The sequence below is a fragment of the Polyodon spathula genome, unplaced genomic scaffold, assembly GCF_017654505.1.
Source record: "Polyodon spathula isolate WHYD16114869_AA unplaced genomic scaffold, ASM1765450v1 scaffolds_3021, whole genome shotgun sequence".
Classification (NCBI taxonomy): domain Eukaryota; kingdom Metazoa; phylum Chordata; class Actinopteri; order Acipenseriformes; family Polyodontidae; genus Polyodon; species Polyodon spathula.
In genome coordinates this window covers 67,481-84,879 of record NW_024474485.1, presented here as the reverse complement: position 1 = coordinate 84,879, position 17,399 = coordinate 67,481, and the positions used below count along the sequence as shown (strand labels likewise).

Here is a 17,399-nt window from a genome sequence, read left to right as displayed (position 1 = left end):
CAGAACAAAACAATCACATTATCAAAGTCAGAAAACATCACAAAACCCACCACCCAAAACTACATACAATCACACACAAAAAGGTCCTATTCTCATAAACAAGTCCATTCCAAAGTCCTGTCACCATTCAAATCCATTCCAGCCAAGATCCTTATCCAATAATCATTATCGAGTCCAATCCAATCCAAAAACCAAGTCCATTTCGAAGATCGCTTCCAAAATCATTATCCAATTCAATCAATTCCTTAGTACAAATCCATGTGGCTTCCTCCAATCCAATCCATAATTCAAACCAGTGTCTTCTTTCAGTCCAAATCCAAACCAGTATCTTCTTTCAGTCCATTCCATATCCAAATCCACGTTTTTTCAAAATCCATTCCATAATCCAAATCCGTATCTTCATCCAGTCCACTCCATTATGCAAATTATCCATTTCCAAAATCCAAAATCTTTATCTAGTCCTTTCCATAATCCAAATCCATTCCTTTGCAACCATGTCCATATCCTTAATCCAAATACCTTATCCAGTCCATTCCAAAACCTCTGCATCAAAAACCATTTCCATTTCCAGAATCGTAACCTAGTCCATTCCAAAACACCAAAAAACCATTTCAATCCATCCTTTCAATTTCCTTTTCCATTTTCCTGAATCCGTAACCTCGATTCTCAGGGAACGCCTTGATCTCAGCCAAGCTCCGACCAGTGCTGTGACTCTACACACACACATGATCTGAGCCAAGAGGCCGAGAAGCGATGCCCACAATGGTTTTGGCCAAACGCCCCGGGCGCGGCCGCCCGCCGCAGCAGTCGTGGTACTTGCTTCTCGGGCGGGCGGAGGGAGGAAGGGGAAGGAAGGAAGGAAGGAAGGAAGGAAGGAAAGGTGCCGGGCTCCAACGGGGGCGACCGCCCTTTCTGTGCTCGTTCTGCTTTTAAACTCCAGGTGGAGCCCCTCCCTGAGGGGAAGGGCTGTCCAAAAATTGGATCGAACTCGTAAATGCTCCTCTCCACGGAAATCTTTAGTAAAAGGCGAAAGGTTCATTCGAGCTGTAGAGAAGCCGGAGCGTGCCTTTGCTGGTGGCCGAGCCCTTCCGGCCGGCCCAAAGGCCCAAAGGCCCTCCCCTCTGCCAAGCGGCAGCGAGGCCACGCACGCAAAACAAAAACAGGGAACTCCTCCCAAAACGCATCTGCCGTTCCGCCCCGGCGAAAGGGCGCTTTGCTGCTGCTGCTGCTGCTGCTACACTGGCCTGCTGCGTGTGTTGGGCCTGCCTGAATATGAAATATGAAAAAAAAAAAAAAAAAAAAAAAAAAAAAAAAAAAAAAAAAGAACGAAACGGAGCGTCCCAGGAAAGGGGAGCGTGGGGAGGGAAAGGGGAGGGTGGGGCTCTCTCTCTCTCTCTCTCTCTCTCCTCCCTCTCTCAAAAAAACTCGCTCTCTCTCTCCGTCTCTCTCTCTCTCTCACTCAGTCTCCATTAAAGTCTCTCTCTCTCTCATTACATTCAAAGTCCAAATCCAAATCTTCTCTCTCTCTCTCTCTCTCTCTCTCTTTTGAATTTCTGTTCCTGAGAAATGGGCACCGTTCCCGGAGGTACTGCAATACCGGGTCGATGCGTGGAGTGGACGGAGCAAGCCCCGCTTCCATCTCCCGCTTCCAAAAATCCATTTAATATAGACGGTCCCCCTATGGGGGACGTATCAGATATTAAACTGATAAGAACAGATACTACACTTGATCTGAGCCAAGAGGCCGAGAAGCGATGCCCACAATGGTTTTGGCCAAACGCCCCGGGCGCGGCCGCCCGCCGCAGCAGTCGTGGTACTTGCTTCTCGGGCGGGCGGAGGGAGGAGGAAGGAAGGAAGGAAGGAAGGAAGGAAGGAAGGGAAAGGTGCCGGGCTCCAACGGGGGCGACCGCCCTTTCTGTGCTCGTTCTGCTTTTAAACTCCAGGTGGAGCCCCTCCCTGAGGGGAAGGGCTGTCCAAAAATTGGATCGAACTCGTAAATGCTCCTCTCCACGGAAATCTTTAGTAAAAGGCGAAAGGTTCATTCGAGCTGTAGAGAAGCCGGAGCGTGCCTTTGCTGGTGGCCGAGCCCTTCCGGCCGGCCCAAAGGCCCAAAGGCCCTCCCCTCTGCCAAGCGGCAGCGAGGCCACGCACGCAAAACAAAAACAGGGAACTCCTCCCAAAACGCATCTGCCGTTCCGCCCCGGCGAAAGGGCGCTTTGCTGCTGCTGCTACACTGGCCTGCTGCGTGTGTTAGGCCTGCCTGAATATGAAATATGAAAAAAAAAAAAAAAAAAAAAAAAAAAAAAAAAACGAAAAGAGCGGGAAAACGGCGCGTCCCAGGAAAAGGGGAGGGGGGGCTAAACGCTCTCTCCTCTCTCTCTCTCTCTCTCTCTCTCTCTCTCTCTCTTCCTCTCTCTCTCTCTCTCTCTCTCTCTCGCTCTCTCTCTCTCTCTTTTGACCTTTCTGAGAAATGGGCACCGTTCCCGGAGGTACTGCAATACCGGGTCGATGCGTGGAGTGGACGGAGCAAGCCCCGCTTCCATCTCCCGCTTCCAAAAATCCATTTAATATAGACGGTCCCCCTATGGGGGACGTATCAGATATTAAACTGATAAGAACAGATTTTTTTTTTTTTTTTTTTTTTTATTTGAAAATATTTTATTAATTCTTTTCAAAAGAAAACATTACATTTATGGCTATAAACCATATCTATTACAAATCATCACAAAGAAAACAAAAACAAACAAAAACATTCAAAAACAACCAAAAACAAAAAAACAAAATCATTTCATTACAATAAACTTTAGCATAATCAAAATAACAAAAAAAACACACAATACATTAATTCTTCAAAAATAACAGAGCCATCAATTTTCCAAAATGAAACATATCAATTTTCCAAAGTTTTAAACATATGCAACAACAAATATTTCAAAAACAAAAAACAAAAAACAATCTTTTATTCCCACTCCCACTCTTCAGTTCCAACATTTCTTTCTTAACTCAAAAATCATATTCAACACAGAACAAAAAACTTTCTTTTAAACCTCTTTACTTCTTAATAATCCCCTTTCTTTTCTCTTCATCTTTCCATCTTGCACATAACAAAACTCTATTCCTTTCTGTTCTGTATTTTTTTACCTCTGCCTCTGTTATCACCCCCTTCAACAATCTCTCCTTCCAAGCCATTAACTCAAAAAACTCCCTCCTACAAAGACTCCGCATTAAATTATCCTCCTTTTCTTCCATTATTTTTCCCTCAAAATCCCTCGGTTCCAGTCCTCTTAAAGGGTCTCCTCTTCTTTTCCTCATCTCCTCCTTCTCCACGCTTTCATACCAGCTGGGCCCAGCTGCACCCTCGTTGGCACTCTCCTCACTCCTGCTCCCGGCTCCAGGTTCTCTGTCCTTCCGCTTTTTCTTTATTTCACTCTCCGTTTCCTCCATCGCCTCACTCTCTTGCACCTTGTCCGCCCCACCATCACCTTCACCCACACCACCACCACACATACCCACACCTGCACCCCCTTTCACTTCATTACCACTCATACCCCCTCCACCACTAACCACTCTCACCACACCACCTTCCTTACTTACATCACTACCCCCTTTACTCCCTCCACTCATTCCCTTTCCACTCCCATCTTTCTTTGCACCATCACCACCCTCCTTTGCTCGCTCACCATCCATACCACTCCCACCTCCACTCTTTTCTTCTCCACTCCCATCATTCTTTGCACCATCACCACCCTCACTTGCTCTCTCACCACCCATACCACGCTTTCCACACTCTCTATACAGGTGATCCAGTGCTCCACATATACTGCAACTTTTTGGGGTTTTACAGTCCATCGCTTCATGCCCTTTCCGCCTGCATTTCTGGCAGAACATTACTTTGCACTCGCTCGCCTCATGCCCTTCAGTGTTACACTTAAAACACTTTCGCGGCTGCCCAGGGTAACTTAAAAAACCCCTGTTTCCCCCAATCTGTACATGACCCGGAGGGTGTACTATACCCCCCTCCTTTGAACTGCAGATCTTCAGCCTCACAATAAATTTCCACTTCCCAGTCCATATACCTATAGGGTCAAGCACTTTAAAAGGTCCCGAAATAATGTCGCAAAAACGGCCAACATACTGTGCGACTTCCTCCTGCCCAACATATGGGTTATACATGAAAACAAACAAAGGCCGAACTTCCCTTGCAAATAACGGATCTGCAATATACATCGAAAAAGGCCTTTCATTTTTCTTCTCCTGGTAAGTATCCCAAACACTTTGAGCCAACTCCTCACTGCACAAAACCAAATCAAAAAACTTTTCATAATTCTGGAAACAAAAAATAGACTTCACCTCCAGTTTCAGTCCTTTTAAGAGCACCTCCTTCACAAAGAATTCTCGCCCGCCTGGTGTATCCTTCAATTCTGCAGCATCGACGATCTTCAATTCTTTCTCCAAAACCTCACTCCATCGGAAACGGATCAGGTTCTGCATCCTCCTTCCAGTCGCCATCGTATTCCGCTCCCAGCGCCTTCTCTTCCTCACTGGATCCTCAGGATGCTGCGGTCATGCCACATACACTTGAGCAGAGCCAAGAGGCCGAGAAGCGATGCCCACAATGGTTTTGGCCAAACGCCCCGGGCGCGGCCGCCCGCCGCAGCAGTCGTGGTACTTGCTTCTCGGGCGGGCGGAGGGAGGAAGGAAGGAAGGAAGGAAGGAAGGAAAGGTGCCGGGCTCCAACGGGGGCGACCGCCCTTTCTGTGCTCGTTCTGCTTTTAAACTCCAGGTGGAGCCCCTCCCTGAGGGGAAGGGCTGTCCAAAAATTGGATCGAACTCGTAAATGCTCCTCTCCACGGAAATCTTTAGTAAAAGGCGAAAGGTTCATTCGAGCTGTAGAGAAGCCGGAGCGTGCCTTTGCTGGTGGCCGAGCCCTTCCGGCCGGCCCAAAGGCCCAAAGGCCCTCCCCTCTGCCAAGCGGCAGCGAGGCCACGCACGCAAAACAAAAACAGGGAACTCCTCCCAAAACGCATCTGCCGTTCCGCCCCGGCGAAAGGGCGCTTTGCTGCTGCTGCTACACTGGCCTGCTGCGTGTGTTAGGCCTGCCTGAATATGAAATATGAAAAAAAAAAAAAAAAAAAAAAAAAAAAAAGAACGAAAAGAGCGGGAAAACGGCGCGTCCCAGGAAAGGGGAGGTGGGGAGGGAGGGGGAGGGCCTCGCTCTCTCTCTCTCTCTCTCTCTCTCTCTCTCTCCTCTCTCTCTCTCTCTCTCTCTCTCTCTCTCTCTCTCTCTCTCTCTCTCTCTCTCTCTCTCTCTCTTTTGACCTTTCTGAGAAATGGGCACCGTTCCCGGAGGTACTGCAATACCGGGTCGATGCGTGGAGTGGACGGAGCAAGCCCCGCTTCCATCTCCCGCTTCCAAAAATCCATTTAATATAGACGGTCCCCCTATGGGGGACGTATCAGATATTAAACTGATAAGAACAGATTTTTTTTTTTTTTTTTTTTTTTTTTTTTAATTATTGTATATAAATTCAAATACAGCAATCATTCCCAATAATCATATACATTTTAACAATCACTACAATCCATATACAATAAATACACAAATACAATCACCAATGACACAAACATATTACACACAGATTCTCAAACACAATATAACAATACAGACACTTTAAAATCAACCCCTTTATTTGTGCACAAGAGAGCATGCCCTTAAACAACATCCTGACCCTGCCCAGATGAGCCCAACCACTCCGACCTGACCCTGGCACCAGCACCACCCGGCCATCTCTTCAGCTGCCAGACCTCCTCCGCTTCTTCACGACCCCTCCTGTTAGCATCCCTGGACACATAGTCCTTGACAGCACTCAGACCTATTTCGTACGTCTCATGGCAGCCCAACTCTTTTGAAAAAATGAGCAGGTTCCTGGCTCTGAAAAGAGCCTCTTTAAAACAGTTCACTGCACACCAGAGCTGCCATGATCCTTTCTCATTTTTCTTTGGCCCATACCGAACCAGCTGCTCTTTCACGGCGGTCTTCGATAACACAGCCAACAGGGGGGTCGCCTTCTTCCACAGCCGTCTGGCAGCCTCGCACTCCCACAGCAGATGACGTGCCGTCTCTTCTGCCCCACAGCCCTGAACAGGGCATCTAGGGGACTTCCCCATGCCTCGAGCAAACATAACTGCTCTCACTGGCAAGATCTCGTGGACTACCTGCCAGGCCAGATCTTTGTGTCGGTTCATCAGGGCAGGATGGGCAACATTCCTCCACGCCACACTGGGTTCTCCTAGGGATCCCCTCACAGGGCACATATCCTCTCTCTCCTGCACAAGAGCAAAACATTTTTTGGGGTTTAAAAGGATATCCTTCTCCATACTCTCCAACTGTCTCTTCTTTACAAAGGTTTTAAGAGCAGTATAGATAAAAGGCATCTGGAAAGCAGTGGGCACACTCAACGGAATCTTTAAAATTCCTAAAAATCTTAAGTAAGGCCCCAGAAAAAACCGAACAAACAGTGCCCCTTTACACCTGTTACTCAAAACCATTTCCAGGTGCCTGCAAAAACTGTGCGTAAATAAAAACAGTTCTAAATCGGGGAGCCCTTTCCCACCCTTCTCTGCTCCCCTGCACACTACCTCCCTCTTCAGGCGCTCCCACTTGGACCCCCAAAAAAAAGTAAAAACCTTCCTCTTCAGGCAGACAATCACAGACCTTGTGGGCGGAAACACCACCCCCACATACAGCAGCAGAGGAAGGATCACAGCCTTCACCACCAGCACCTTCCCCTCCAGCGACAAGGACCTCAGCCCCCAGAGACCCAGCTTCTGTCCGACCCTCTTCGCGACGTCGACCCAATTGCTGAGACCAGATCCTGTGGCATCAATTTTCACACCTAAAACTTTGATAAAATCCGTTCTCACACATAACCCAATCTCAGGCACACACTTCCACTCTCCAAAACACATACACTCCGACTTCCCACGGTTCAATTTAGACCCCGAGGCCACACAAAAGCGTTCACACTGAACCAAGGATCGCTTGATTGCATACTCATCCACGCACAACACATTCACGTCATCCATGTACAACAAACACTTTGCCTCAGCTCCTCCACCCCCAGGGATAGTCAGCCCCCTGATCATCTTATCCTTGCGAAGGGCCTGAGCCAAAGGTTCCATACAGCAAATAAAAAGCAGGGGGGACAGCGGACAGCCCTGTCTTACTCCACACTTAATATCAATTTGACCGGATAGCTTCCCATTAATACTAACCCTACTTCCTATATCACTATAGAGAAGACTTACCCACTTAACAGTTTTTCCAGAGAACCCCATTTTCTTCAAAACCCTGAGCATAAACTCATGAGAGACCCTGTCATATGCCTTTTCCAGATCCAAATTCAAAAGACATACCGGCACCTTACGGTCCTGTGCAAAAAGGACCGAATCTCTCAGTAGGATAAGGCTGTCCGTGATCTTCCGCCCTGGAACGCCACAGGTCTGGTCTGGATGAATCACATCAGCAATTACAGACCTCATTCTTAGAGTTAAAATTTTTGCAAAACACTTGTAGTCGACGTTCAAGAGGGTCAAGGGTCTCCAGTTCTTCAAATCCTCTTTCATATTTTTCTTAAAAACCAGGGTGATGATCCCCTGCCTGAAAGACAAGGGCATCGCCCCTTTAACAACAATTTCATTAAAAACATCCACAATGTCAGGCCCAATCAACCCCCAAAACGCCATGTAAAACTCTCTCGGGAGACCGTCCCCGCCAGGAGTCTTCCCATCTTTGAAGGACCCCATGGCAGCAGCAGCCTCCTGCAGGGAGATCTCACCCTCCAGTGATTCTCCCTCATCCACACCCACATCCAACCCATCCAACATCTCACACACCATACTCTCGTCTATCACTTTCCTTTCATACAGGTTACTATAAAACCTTTCAGCCACCTCAAGCATGCCATCTGTTTCCTTCCTTACAATCCCACTCTCATCCCTCAAACCACTCATCAACTTGCACCCATCCATCACTTTCTTAAAAAAGTATCGCGAACACTTCTCATTCTCCTCCATGTGCCGCACCTTGCTCTCAACGATCATCCTTTTCATTTTGCTTTCATACAGATCTTTCAGTTCACTTTTAACTGCACCAATCTCACTTGTCACATCCCATCCCATACCTGCCAACTCAAACAGCCTCTCAAATTTCCTTTGCAGTCCATATGCCCTCCTCCTCCCCCTTCTTGCTCTCCTTACTCCCACCCCTATAAAGAATCCTTTGATTTTTGTTTTCACACACTCCCACCACTCACCAATCGAATCAAACATCACTTTCAAAGACTGCCACTCCCTGTATCGCTCTTCAAACTCATTCCTTATTTCTTTATCTTTCAACACACTCACATTCAACTTCCACACCCCTTTCCCTTTCTCACACACCCCCTCCAGCTTGAGTTCAGCACGCAACAACACATGGTCAGAATAAAACACAGGCACACACTCACACAGCACCCACTCCACCTCCCTCGAGGCCAGAATAAAATCAATTCTCGAAGCCCTAGCCCCTGCTGCATCGAACCATGTGTAGCCCGGCACACCCGGGTTCACCCTCCTGAACCCATCGACCAGACGGGCATCACCTATAATACCCCCCAGAATCTTGGATGTTTTGTCCAGCTTTTTGATACCCTCCCCCTTCCTATCACTCCCACTCAGCATACAATTAAAGTCACCTCCCCACACTACCGTCTTAGATGTTATCACGTATCCTCTCATCCTCTCAAACATCTCAGCTCTCTCATTCTTATCTGGCGAGGCATAGACATTAATGAGTCTCATCTCCTTCCCCATCCATTCCACATCCACAACCACAGCTCTCCCACACTCCACCACCGTCTTGCTTTTTATTTCAATGTTTTTACCTTTAAATAACACAGCCACACCCGCATTCTTACACACATTCGTCCCGGACCACACAGACGCACCACACTTCCACAGACTCTCCAGCTCACTGTAACACTCCTTAAACGGGATGCCGCACTCCTGCAAGAAGAGGACATCCGCCTTCACAGCACACAAGGAATCCAACACTGTTCTACATCTCACACTACCCTTTACACTCCTCACATTGACTGTTGCTATTGTCAGTGCCATGTAGAACAACAAAAGATGAGCAAGTTTTCTCACAACATTTTACTCGGCCCTATCCCCGTGCTATCGGAGAACTGCCGCACGTTTTCATCATCCAAAAAGGAGGTGTCCCCAGGGTCCACACCCCTCCCACCATAAGACCTATCACTCAACACAGAGGAGTCAGAGCTAGGAGAAACCGGAGTCTCCTGCCTAGCTTGCTTACTGTCCTCCTTTCTTTCCTTTTTCCCCCTTTTACCAACTTTCATACCACACCTCACCTCTTCCCTTTTCTCCAATTTCCTTTTCCATGAAGCTCTCTCCTGCTCCATTTGTTCTTCATCTAGAGTCCCTCCCACCTCTTCCTCCTCCTCCTCCACCTCTATCTCCTCTTCACTAGACTCCCCCTCAGCTCCACTGTCTATATTACCCACCACGTATCTCTCCTGATGTGCCTGGCCACACGGGATGGGGCTCCCGTCCTGAATACCTGAGGAGTCTACCTCTCCCTCACTCTTATTTGACCCCTCTCCAACACCCTCACTATCCTCTTCTGACTCCGTGACCTGCAGATCTGCTGCCAAAGAAATTCACTCCTTCTGTCCTTCCTCCTGATCCATCTCCTCCTCCCCCTCACTCCCTCTCTGCTCTCCCACCCCAGGTGCCTGCCCTTCCCCCTCATCCTCTCCACTCTCACTCTCCCCTTCCCCCAGGCGCTCACCTCCCGTCCCTCCCCCCTCCATGCTCTCCTTCCTCTTTCCCCTCCCTTCCTGCTGTCCCCTATCCTCCCTCCCCTCCTTACCCCCCTTCCTTTCTTTCTCCTTCCCTCCCCTATCCCTCTCCTCCTCCTCCTCCCCCTGTTCCCTCTCCCTCTCCCTCTTCTCCCTCTCCCTCTCCTCATCCCTCTTTGCTTTGTTAGCAAAAGAGGCTGGACAGTGCATAAAAAGATGTTCACTACTATCACATAAACTGCACTTCCTTCTCTCCTGACACTCACTCGCCACATGCCCCTCACCTTTACACACATAACATATAATTTTTGTGCACCCCGCCGCCAAGTGACCCATTACCCCACACTTCCGACACAATTTGGGTTGCCTAAAATAGTGCACATAACCCCTATCCATCCCCAGCACTATTTCAGAGGGGATGGCCCTATACCCCTCATACCCATTGGGATCCGGCCACAGACTTACACGCACCCTCCAAGCACCATTCCATACCCCATCACTATCCCTCACTTTCTCTGCACCCCCATGCACCAAACAATACTTCCTCAACCACATACACACATCCTCTCCCTGCACAGTCTCCGACCCCATCCTCACAATCACCACCCTTCTAGCAACATCAGTCAAGGTTGTTACTTGGAACTTCCTCAACTGTTGATCATCTTTCCCTGCCGTAAACAAAAGGTGACATTTCTGTAGGTCAGACACATCCCTAAAACTGACATCCCAAGTGCTCCCATTCCCCACAGTGATAATACAGTTCAGCTGCTCTGGCTTGAAACCCAATTTCTTTTGCAGCACCGATCTTGAAAACTCAAGCCTATCTAATCCTACTTCCTTCCCCTCTCCTCTCTCCTCATCCTTCAAAGAAATTCTAATACAGTTAAAGCGACGTGCCGCAAACCTCGGGGACGCCATCTTAACTATACAAACAACCTTACACACAAACAGAATTAAATTTTTAGATTTGGCCAAGCCAAAATAAAGCAAAGTATCTGGCAATAAGAGAATAAACAGCAGATAAGGTGCCCTCAAAAGGGTCCCCCTTACCTGCTCCACAACCTGGCTCCTGGACTGCCGCCTGCCCTGCTCCTCTCCTACCAGACTTCAGATACCAGCAACCAACGTTGCTCCCGTTTACCTTACCTTACCGAAACCGATACCTTACCGATCACTTCACAAATCGAGCTGCGGTCAAGCCACACACTGGATCTGAGCCAAGAGGCCGAGAAGCGATGCCCACAATGGTTTTGGCCAAACGCCCCGGGCGCGGCCGCCCGCCGCAGCAGTCGTGGTACTTGCTTCTCGGGCGGGCGGGCGGAGGGAGGGAGGAGGAAGGAAGGAAGGAAGGAAGGAAGGAAGGAAAGGTGCCGGGCTCCAACGGGGGCGACCGCCCTTTCTGTGCTCGTTCTGCTTTTAAACTCCAGGTGGAGCCCCTCCCTGAGGGGAAGGGCTGTCCAAAAATTGGATCGAACTCGTAAATGCTCCTCTCCACGGAAATCTTTAGTAAAAGGCGAAAGGTTCATTCGAGCTGTAGAGAAGCCGGAGCGTGCCTTTGCTGGTGGCCGAGCCCTTCCGGCCGGCCCAAAGGCCCAAAGGCCCTCCCCTCTGCCAAGCGGCAGCGAGGCCACGCACGCAAAACAAAAACAGGGAACTCCTCCCAAAACGCATCTGCCGTTCCGCCCCGGCGAAAGGGCGCTTTGCTGCTGCTGCTACACTGGCCTGCTGCGTGTGTTAGGCCTGCCTGAATATGAAATAAAAAAAAAAAAAAAAAAAAAAAAAAAAAAAAAAGAACGAAAAAAGAGCGGGAAAACGGCGCGTCCCAGGAAAGGGTGGAGGTCCTCTCTTCCCCTCCCTCCCATCCACCCCTGGGGCCTCTCCTCTCTCTCTCTCCTCTCTCTCTCTCTCTCTCTCTCTCTCTCTCTCTCTCTCTCTCTCTCTCTCTCTCTCTCGCTCTCTCTCTCTCTCTCTCTCTCTTTTGCTCTCGCTCTCTCTCTCTCTGACCTTTTGACCTTTCTGAGAAATGGGCACCGTTCCCGGAGGTACTGCAATACCGGGTCGATGCGTGGAGTGGACGGAGCAAGCCCCGCTTCCATCTCCCGCTTCCAAAAATCCATTTAATATAGACGGTCCCCCTATGGGGGACGTATCAGATATTAAACTGATAAGAACAGATTTTTTTTTGTTTTTAAAGTTTTTATTTATTTTCCTTGGACAGTGAAAACATAATCATACATAATCAAAACACTAAAAACAATACAAAAGAAACAATCACATAATCCAAGTCATAAAAACTTTACAATAAAGAACAGGGTCTTAGAAAAAACAATTCTTTTAAAAACAATACATAAAACCAACCAAATGTATGTGCAAAAAAAACACAGCTTCCATTTGTACCGGTTAGCAAATGTGACAGAAAAACAACCCGCTTCACCCCCTATCTTTGGACCATGAACCGGCACGAGTCCAGGTGGCAGGCAAACACCAGCAAGGGCCCCATTTCTCCTGGGCGATGTCTTCTCCCTCACGCAGCGCATCCTGTATCTGATACTCTCCGAGCCTGTGGCAAGCCAAGTTCTTCACCTCTCCAGAGGACAGAAGGTTTCCTTTAAACACTAGGAGGTTTCTCGCCTTCCACATGGCCTCTTTAAAACAGTTTAGCATGACCCATAGGTATGGCCATTCCTCTTTTGGGATGAACCCAGGCTTAACCCCATACAAAACCATTGCCTTTAGGAGCCTTCTCTTATTTAAAAAACAGCGCAGAAAAACTTCGGCTTCCCGCCAGACTTTTTTTGCTTGCCCACAGTCCCAGAACAGGTGCGCTGCCGACTCTTCTTCCCCACAGTCCTTAAAAGGACATCTAGGGGTCTTCCCGAGCTTCCTCCGAAACATAGCAGCCCTTACTGGGAGGATCTCATGCACTGTCTGCCATGCCAAGTCCTTGTGCCGATTCATGAGTCTCGGGTGAGCTACCGCCAACCAAATTCCTTCCACAACCTGTGGGTTAAAAAAAGAAACGTTACACATCTTCTCTCTATCCAGTACAAATTTCCGCACTTTCCGGGGGTCCTGCCACACCTCATTATCCAGTGTAAAAAGCTCCTCTTTCTTTAGAAACAGTTTAATTTTATTATAGTGAAAGGGTGCTTCCCATGCCGTCGGCACTGACAAAACAGGGTAAAACATTTTAAAACCTCTTAAGATCGGTCCTAAAAAATATCTCACAAAATGCGCTGTTTTGGATGACCCATACAAACATAACCTTACATGACAAATGACAAAATGCAAAAACAGGGTTTTCGTGAGGTCAGGAACCCCCTTCCCTCCATTTTTTGCGGCCCTGTGTACCACCTCTCTTTTTAGCATTTCATTCTTCCTCCCCCAGAAGAAACGCATCACGCTTCGTGTCAGGGCACACAGGACATTTCTAGTTGGAGGGAACACTGCTGACAAATACAACAAAACAGGTAAAATAACAGATTTTAAAATTAAACATTTTCCCTCAAAGGTGAGTTCCCTGAGGCTCCACAGCCCCAACTTTTGTGCAACCTTTGCTGTAACGTCCACCCAGTTCTGCATCCCAGACCCGTTCTTAAAAAATTTAATCCCTAAAATTTTAATAAAATCATTCTTAAAACACAACCCAATACTGGGTACTCTGGCCCATTTCCCATACATCATGCACTCGCTCTTATTAAAGTTGACTTTAGAACCTGACGCCCTGCAGAACCCCTCAACTGTACTCATTGTCCTCTCCATGGAGAACTCGTCTCTGCAGATGATTGACACATCATCCATATACAAAATGCATTTTACTTGTTCACCTCCACTCCCAGGTACAAACAGTCCACAGGTCTGTTTATTAGCCCTAATAGCAATGGCTAAAGGCTCAATGCTACATATAAACAGCAAAGGAGACAGTGGACAGCCTTGGCGCACTCCACTTCGGATTTTAACTGGTTCAGACGAGCTCCCATTTACCAAAACAACACTTTGAATATCTTTATACAAGATCTGAATCCAATTAACGAACCCGATTGGAAACCCCATTTTCAGCAGTACACCAAACATGTACTTGTGCGCTATCCTATCATATGCCTTCTCTAAGTCCAAATTCAGGACACTAAACGGGAGCTCCCTCTCCCTGGCATAACAGATAGTATCTCTCACGAGTATCAGGCTGTCCATTATCCTCCTACCCGGGACTGCACATACCTGGTCCTGATGGATGACTGTATCAATCACCTGCCCCATCCTCCCAGTCAGGATCTTCGCCAGCAACTTATAGTCTGTGTTAAGGAGACTGATTGGACGCCAGTTCTTCAAATCTTCTGGATCTCCCTTCTTATAGAGCAGCGTGATGATGCTCCTCTTGAAGGAAGCAGCCATTTCCCCAGCATTAGAAATCTCTATAAAAACACTCAACAAATCATATTTTAAAATACTCCAAAAGCACTTGTAGTATTCAGCAGGTAAGCCATCCTCCCCAGGCGTTTTCCCCATTTTGCTCATTTTCAAAGCTTTATCCAGCTCTTTTAGAGAAAAGCCCTTTACCAACATCTCCTTCTGTTCATTATTTAACCCTGCATTGATACCTTCAATCATTTCTTTGTAATTGCTCTCTACCACACTCTTTTCATTGTACAAATTCTCATAAAAAATTTCCGCCACTTCACACATGTCTTTATTTCCATTCCTCACCCCACCATCGACCCCTTTTAACCCCTCCATCACCTGCTTCCTGTCAAATACTTTCTTAAAAAAGAACCTTGAACAGGTCTCTTCTTTCTCAATCCTTTCTATCTTGCTTTGCAGTATCACTGACTCACTTTTTTTATACCTTAAATGTTTTATTCTCTCTTTCACCCCCTTTATCTCTTCAGAGACTTCAAAACCCGCCCTCTCCTGCAAAAACAATCTCTGAAGCTTCCTTTCCAGCCATTTGCATTTCTCTCTTGCTTTACGCACCTTATCCCTGCCTTCATTTATAAAAAACAATTTGGTTTTCCTTTTAACAAAATCCCACCACTCACTCTTCCTTTCAAAGAAAACCTGTAGAGACCTCCACCCTTTATACTTCTCTACATATTTCTCTCTTATTTTACTATCCTCTAATAATTTTACATTTAATTTCCATACTCCCTTCCCCTTTTCACTCACCCCTCCCAGATCCAATGTTGACTTCACCATCACATGATCGGAGAAGAACACAGGCTCCAGTTTACAACCTTTCACCTCCACCCCCTCGGAAACAAAGACCATATCGATCCTGGATTTCCTAGTCCCCTGAGGGTTGCTCCAGGTAAAGCCCTCTTCAGAATGGATCCTCTTATAGCAGTCTGTCAACTTAAAATCTTTAATAATTTTGTTCAATAACACCGATGTTTTATCTAATTTAAACTCTTCCTTCCCAGCCTTCCTGTCACTCCCACTCCTCACACAATTCCAGTCACCCCCCATCACTACCGGTATGGATGAACTAAGCTCCATCCTCACCAGTCCCAACAGTTCAACCCTCTGGTGTTTCTCCACAGGCGCATACACATTCACCAGTTTAAACTCTTGTTTATTACAAACCACTCTCACCATCACAACCCTCCCATCCTGCAACACACTTCTCTCTTTAATTACACACTTATTATTTTTAAACAGTATTGCCACCCCCGCATTCTTATTTTCATCTGTCCCCGACCACACTGATTCACCTTTCAGCCACATGCTTTCCAACTCTCTATATTCTTTTCTAAACCCAATCCCACACTCTTGCAAAAAGAACACATCTGCATCAATATCTGCTAGCCACTCTAAAACAGCTTTGCACCTGACCTTGCTCACCACACTCCTCACATTCACTGTAGCTATTATGAGCGCCATGTGGAACAACAAAAGGTGTGACAACATAACCATTACATTTTACTTGGCTCCATCCCCACGCTATCTGAGAACTGCTGTACGTTATCATCGTCTAAAAAAGAGGTGCCCCCAGGGTCAACACCCCTCCCACCATAAGACCTGTCACTCAGTACCGAGGAGTCAGAACCAGGAGACACCGGAGCTCCCGGCCTAGCATGCTTACTGTCCTCTTTTATTCCCTTTTTCCCTCTTTTCCCCACTTTCATACAACATCTCACCTCTTCCCTTTTCTCCAATTTCCTTTTCCATGAAGCTCTCTCCTGCTCCATTTGTTCCTCATCAAGCTCTCCTCCCACCTCTTCCTCCTCCTCCTCCACCTCTATCTCCTCTTCACTAGACTCCCCCTCCGATCCACTCTCTACATCACTCACCACATATCCCCTTGGATGCATCTGGCCACATGGGATAGGGGTCTCGTCCTGGGTACCTGAGGGACCCACCTCCCCCTCACTCTTATTCGACCCCTCTCCGAGCCCCTCACTGTCCTCTTCTGAAGATGTAACCTGCAGATCTACTGCCAAGGAAACCCCCTGCTGCTCCTTCTGTCCGTCCCCCTGATCCATCTCCTCCTCCCCCTCACTTCCTCTCTGCTCTCCCGCCCCAGATGCCTGCCCCTTCCCCTCATCCTCTCTACTCTCACTCTCCCCTCTCCCCTGCTGCTCACCTCCCTTCCCTTCCCCCTCAGTACTCTCCTTCCTCTTTCCTCTCCCGTCCTGCTGTTGCCCTGTCTTCCCTTCCTGCTGTCTCCCTGTCTCCCTCTCCCTCTCCCCTCCCTCCCTCTCCCTCTCCCTCTCCCTCTGCTCTCTCTCCCTCTCTTCATTTCTCTTTGCTTTGTTAGCAAAGGAGGCCGGACAGTGCATAAAAAGGTGCTCAGTACTGTCACATAAGCTACACTTCCTTTTCTCCTGACACTCGCTCGCCACATGCCCCTCACCTTTACAAACATAACACATAATTTTTGTGCACCCCGCCGCCAAGTGACCCATTGCCCCACACTTTCGACACAATTTGGGTTGCCCAAAATAATGTACATAACCCCTATCCATCCCCAGCACTATTTCAGAGGGAATGATTCTATACCCCTCATACCCATTCGGATCTGGCAACAGACTTACACGCACCCTCCAAGCACCATTCCATACCCCATCACTATCCCTCACTTTCTCTGCACCCCCATGCACCAAACAATACTTTCTCAGCCATATACACACATCCTCTCCCTGCACAGTCTCCGAACCCATCCTCACAATCACCACCCTCCTAGCAACATCAGTCAAGGTAGTCACATGAAACCTACTCAACTGATGGTCATCTTTCCCTAAAATAAACAACCGGTGACATTTCTGCAAATCACTCACCTCCCTAAAACTCACATCCCAAGTGTTTCCCTTCCCCACAGTAATAATACAATTGAGTTGATCTGGCTTGAATCCCAATTTATTCTGTAACACAGACCTAGAGAACTCAAGCCTATTAAATTCAACCTCCTGCCCCTCTCCTCTCTCCTGCTCCTTCAAGGAAATCCTTATACAATTAAAACGACGTGCCGCAAACCTCGAGGCCGCCATTTTAACTATATAAACACCTTCTCCCACAAAAAAGAAAGTTTAAGTTTTAAAT

The 17,399-nt window shown here is 47.7% G+C and overlaps 6 non-coding genes and 2 pseudogenes across 6 annotated transcripts; all 8 read right to left on the bottom strand.

Moving 5' to 3' along the window:
• Positions 1-946: 946 nt before the first annotated feature.
• Positions 947-1,064, bottom strand: LOC121311181. Its single transcript, XR_005949135.1, has one exon. It is a non-coding gene; the product is annotated as a U5 spliceosomal RNA (small nuclear RNA).
• Positions 1,065-1,563: 499 nt separating this feature from the next.
• Positions 1,564-1,756, bottom strand: LOC121311205. Its single transcript, XR_005949158.1, has one exon. It is a non-coding gene; the product is annotated as a U2 spliceosomal RNA (small nuclear RNA).
• A 193-nt stretch (positions 1,757-1,949) lies between these two features.
• On the bottom strand, positions 1,950-2,067 carry LOC121311180. Its single transcript, XR_005949134.1, has one exon. It is a non-coding gene; the product is annotated as a U5 spliceosomal RNA (small nuclear RNA).
• A 400-nt stretch (positions 2,068-2,467) lies between these two features.
• LOC121311222 lies at positions 2,468-2,657 on the bottom strand. Its single transcript, XR_005949167.1, has one exon. It is a non-coding gene; the product is annotated as a U2 spliceosomal RNA (small nuclear RNA).
• A 2,132-nt stretch (positions 2,658-4,789) lies between these two features.
• Positions 4,790-4,907, bottom strand: LOC121311179. The gene has a single exon (XR_005949133.1). It is a non-coding gene; the product is annotated as a U5 spliceosomal RNA (small nuclear RNA).
• Positions 4,908-5,327: 420 nt separating this feature from the next.
• LOC121311229 lies at positions 5,328-5,542 on the bottom strand (annotated as a pseudogene).
• Positions 5,543-11,296: 5,754 nt separating this feature from the next.
• On the bottom strand, positions 11,297-11,414 carry LOC121311178. Its single transcript, XR_005949132.1, has one exon. It is a non-coding gene; the product is annotated as a U5 spliceosomal RNA (small nuclear RNA).
• Positions 11,415-11,883: 469 nt separating this feature from the next.
• On the bottom strand, positions 11,884-12,121 carry LOC121311219 (annotated as a pseudogene).
• Positions 12,122-17,399: the final 5,278 nt, after the last annotated feature.